The 5479-nt window shown below is 35.0% G+C and overlaps 1 non-coding gene across 1 annotated transcript; it reads right to left on the minus strand.

The window, feature by feature from the left end:
- Positions 1–2437: 2437 nt before the first annotated feature.
- On the minus strand, positions 2438–2511 carry TRNAN-GUU (transfer RNA asparagine (anticodon GUU)). The gene has a single exon. It is a non-coding gene; the product is annotated as a tRNA-Asn (tRNA).
- Between the last annotated feature and the right edge of the window lie 2968 nt (positions 2512–5479).

Here is a 5479-nt window from a genome sequence, read left to right on the forward strand (position 1 = left end):
CTTTTTTGGTCTTTGCTTATAGTAGTAAATCCATTATCATCTTAACTCATTTTAATCATATTTTGACAGAAGTGCTGTAGCAAAAAATCCACTTAATGTCTTTACTTTACCCTATTACTTCTATGGTTATTGAGAAAAACAAACTACATTGACTCCAGAAGAGCAAATCAGGTGATCTAACAAGTAATTTATCAAAATCATCTTTCCAGTTTACACTTTGGTGATGCAATAAGACAATGATTTTGTTAGAAAAATCTTCACAGTTCAAAAAGTTTTTCTTAATTCCTTACCTTTGTACTGATAAGATAACACCTGGTTTTAACATAACACAGGCTTCCACTTAAAAATGCTGCTAGGTTGCATTCTGCTGATTAGATATCACCAGGAACAACATTAACCTTCAGGTATTTTCTAAATGTTGAATAAATTGGCTTAAATCAAATTAAACTCACTTTAGAGATAATTGTTTCAGAGAAAGTCTTGAACCCTTCCTTAAAATAGGTAGTTTGACATGTTGATTTCTCTACCTAAAAATCCCCAAAACTTGATAAATAGAATATTCTCGTCCCTGGGTGGGATTGAACCACCAACATTCCAGTTAACAGCCGAACGCGCTAACCAATTGTGCCACAGAAACCCTATATGAGACATAAACAAACAACAGCTAAGAAACATTGATCTGGAAAGTTTCCTTGCCAAAGTTTATAAAGTCTCTAATCTGGACAGTTATTTTAGGATTTTTCGTTAATTAAAAGGAACACATTGCCATGTTCTTGTGATGAATCAACCCTTCTTGAGTTCTAAGCACTTCCATGAGCAGCAGAGTGGCGCAGCGGAAGCGTGCTGGGCCCATAACCCAGAGGTCGATGGATCGAAACCATCCTCTGCTATGTGCTATTTTCATTTATCAAATCTAAAATTGGGATTGCTATTTTGACTTTTTTGGTCTTTGCTTATAGTAGAGAATCCATTATCATCTTAACTCATTTTAATCGTATTTTGACAGAAGTGCTGTAGCAAAAAATTCACATAATGTCTTTAATTTACCCTATTACTTCTATGGTTATTGAGAAAAACAAACTACATTGACTCCAGAAGAGCAAATCAGGTGATCTAACAAGTAATTTATCAAAATCATCTTTCCAGCTTACACTTTGGTGATGCAATAAGACAATGATTTTGTAAGAAAAATCTTCACACTTCAAAAAGTTTTTCTTAATTCCTTACCTTTGTACTGATAAGATAACACCTGGTTTTAACATAACACAGGCTTCCACTTAAAAATGCTGCTAGGTTGCATTCTGCTGATTAGATATCACCAGGAACAACATTAACCTTCAGGTATTTTCTAAATGTTGAATAAATTGGCTTAAATCAAATTAAATTCACTTTAGAGATAATTGTTTCAGAGAAAGTCTTGAACCCTTCCTTAAATTAGGTAGTTTGACATGTTGACTTCTCTACCGAAAAATCCCCAAAACTTGATTAATAGAATATTCTCGTCCCTGGGTGGGATTGAACCACCAACATTCCAGTTAACAGCCGAACGCGCTAACCAATTGCGCCACAGAAACCCTATATGAGACATAAACAAACAACAGCTAAGAAACATTGATCTGGAAAGTTTCCTTGCCAAAGTTTATAAAGTCTCTAATCTGGACAGTTATTTTAGGATTTTTCGTTAATTAAAAGGAACACATTGCCATGTTCTTGTGATGAATCAACCCTTCTTGAGTTCTAAGCACTTCCATGAGCAGCAGAGTGGCGCAGCGGAAGCGTGCTGGGCCCATAACCCAGAGGTCGATGGATCGAAACCATCCTCTGCTATGTGCTATTTTCATTTATCAAATCTAAAATTGGGATTGCTATTTTGACTTTTTTGGTCTTTGCTTATAGTAGAAAATCCATTATCATCTTAACTCATTTTAATCGTATTTTGACAGAAGTGCTGTAGCAAAAAATCCACATAATGTCTTTAATTTACCCTATTACTTCTATGGTAATTGAGAAAAACAAACTACATTGACTCCAGAAGAGCAAATCAGGTGATCTAACAAGTAATTTATCAAAATCATCTTTCCAGCTTACACTTTGGTGATGCAATAAGACAATGATTTTGTAAGAAAAATCTTCAAACTTCAAAAAGTTTTTCTTAATTCCTTACCTTTGTACTGATAAGATAAGACCTGGTTTTAACATAACACAGGCTTTCACTTAAAAATGCTGCTAGGTTGCATTCTGCTGATTAGATATCACCAGAAACAACATTAACCTTCAGGTATTTTCTAAATGTTGAATAAATTGGCTTAATTCAAATTAAACTCACTTTAGAGATAATTGTTTCAGAGAAAGTCTTGAACCCTACCATAAAATAGGTAGTTTGACATGTTGACTTCTCTACCTAAATTTCCCCAAAATTTGACTAATAGAACATTCTCGTCCCTGGGTGGGATTGAACCACCAACCTTCCGGTTAACAGCCGAACGCGCTAACCAATTGCGCCACAGAGACCCTATGTGATACATAAACAAACAACACCTAAGAAAGATTGATCTGGAAAGTTTCCTTGCCAAAGTTTATAAAGTCTCTAATCTGGACAGTTATTTTAGGATTTTTCGTTAATTAAAAGGAACACATTGCCATGTTCTTGAGATGAATCAAACCTTCTTGAGTTCTAAGCACTTCCATGAGCAGCAGAGTGGCGCTGCGGAAGTGTGCTGGGCCCATAACCCAGAGGTCGATGGATCGAGACTCTGCTATGTGCTGTTTTCATTTATCAAATCTAAAATTGGGATTGCTATTTTGACTTTTTTGGTCTTTGCTTATAGTAGAAAATCCATTATCATCTTAACTCATTTAAATCATATTTTGACAGAAGTGCTGTAGCAAAAAATCCATATAATGTCTTTAATTTACCCTATTACTTCTATGGTTATTGAGAAAAACAAACTACATTGACTCCAGAAGAGCAAATCAGGTGTTCTAACAAGTAATTTATCAAAATCATCTTTCCAGTTTACACTTTGGTGATGCAATAAGACAATGATTTTGTAAGAAAAATCTTCACACTTCAAAAAGTTTTTCTTAATTCCTTACCTTTGTACTGATAAGATAACACCTGGTTTTAACATAACACAGGCTTCCACTTAAAAATGCTGCTAGGTTGCATTCTGCTGATTAGATATCACCAGGAACAACATTAACCTTCAGGTATTTTCTAAATGTTGAATAAATTGGCTTAAATCAAATTAAACTCACTTTAGAGATAATTGTTTCAGAGAAAGTCTTGAACCCTTCCTTAAAATAGGTAGTTTGACATGTTGACTTCTCTACCGAAAAATCCCCAAAACTTGATTAATAGAATATTCTCGTCCCTGGGTAGGATTGAACCACCAACATTCCAGTTAACAGCCGAACGCGCTAACCAATTGCGCCACAGAAACCCTATATGAGACATAAACAAACAACAGCTAAGAAACATTGATCTGGAAAGTTTCCTTGCCAAAGTTTATAAAGTCTCTAATCTGGACAGTTATTTTTGGATTTTTCGTTAATTAAAAGGAACACATTGCCATGTTCTTGTGATGAATCAACCCTTCTTGAGTTCTAAGCACTTCCATGAGCAGCAGAGTGGCGCAGCGGAAGCGTGCTGGGCCCATAACCCAGAGGTCGATGGATCGAAACCATCCTCTGCTATGTGCTATTTTCATTTATCAAATCTAAAATTGGGATTGCTATTTTGACTTTTTTGGTCTTTGCTTATAGTAGAAAATCCATTATCATCTTAACTCATTTTAATCGTATTTTGACAGAAGTGCTGTAGCAAAAAATGCACATAATGTCTTTAATTTACCCTATTACTTCTATGGTTATTGAGAAAAACAAACTACATTGACTCCAGAAGAGCAAATCAGGTGATCTAACAAGTAATTTATCAAAATCATCTTTCCAGCTTACACTTTGGTGATGCAATAAGACAATGATTTTGTAAGAAAAATCTTCACACTTCAAAAAGTATTTCTTAATTCCTTACCTTTGTACTGATAAGATAACACCTGGTTATAACATAACACAGGCTTTCACTTAAAAATGCTGCTAGGTTGCATTCTGCTGATTAGATATCACCAGGAACAACATTAACCTTCAGGTATTTTCTAAATGTTGAATAAATTGGCATAAATCAAATTAAACTCACTTTAGAGATAATTGTTTCAGAGAAAGTCTTGAACCCTACCATAAAATAGGTAGTTTGACATGTTGACTTCTCTACCTAAAATTCCCCAAAATTTGACTAATAGAAGATTCTTGTCCCTGGGTGGGATTGAACCACCAACATTGCAGTTAACAGCCGAACGCGCTAACCAATTGCGCCACAGAAACCCTATATGAGACATAAACAAACAACAGCTAAGAAAGATTGATCTGGAAAGTTTCCTTGCCAAAGTTTATAAAGTCTCTAATCTGGACAGTTATTTTAGGATTTTTCGTTAATTAAAAGGAACACATTGCCATGTTCTTCTGATGAATCAACCCTTCTTGAGTTCTAAGCACTTCCATGAGCAGCAGAGTGGCGCAGCGGAAGCGTGCTGGGCCCATAACCCAGAGGTCGATGGATCGAAACCATCCTCTGCTATGTGCTATTTTCATTTATCAAATCTAAAATTGGGATTGCTATTTTGACTTTTTTGGTCTTTGCTTATAGTAGAAAATCCATTATCATCTTAACTCATTTTAATCGTATTTTGACAGAAGTGCTGTAGCAAAAAATCCACATAATGTCTTTAATTTACCCTATTACTTCTATGGTTATTGAGAAAAACAAACTACATTGACTCCAGAAGAGCAAATCAGGTGTTCTAACAAGTAATTTATCAAAATCATCTTTCCAGTTTACACTTTGGTGATGCAATAAGACAATGATTTTGTAAGAAAAATCTTCACACTTCAAAAAGTTTTTCTTAATTCCTTACCTTTGTACTGATAAGATAACACCTGGTTTTAACATAACACAGGCTTCCACTTAAAAATGCTGCTAGGTTGCATTCTGCTGATTAGATATCACCAGGAACAACATTAACCTTCAGGTATTTTCTAAATGTTGAATAAATTGGCTTAAATCAAATTAAACTCACTTTAGAGATAATTGTTTCAGAGAAAGTCTTGAACCCTTCCTTAAAATAGGTAGTTTGACATGTTGACTTCTCTACCGAAAAATCCCCAAAACTTGATTAATAGAATATTCTCGTCCCTGGGTAGGATTGAACCACCAACATTCCAGTTAACAGCCGAACGCGCTAACCAATTGCGCCACAGAAACCCTATATGAGACATAAACAAACAACAGCTAAGAAACATTGATCTGGAAAGTTTCCTTGCCAAAGTTTATAAAGTCTCTAATCTGGACAGTTATTTTAGGATTTTTCGTTAATTAAAAGGAACACATTGCCATGTTCTTGTGATGAATCAACCCTTCTTGAGT

This window comes from Taudactylus pleione, unplaced genomic scaffold (genome assembly GCF_031769625.1).
Source record: "Taudactylus pleione unplaced genomic scaffold, aTauple2 ptg000134l, whole genome shotgun sequence".
NCBI classification, from domain to species: Eukaryota; Metazoa; Chordata; class Amphibia; order Anura; family Myobatrachidae; genus Taudactylus; species Taudactylus pleione.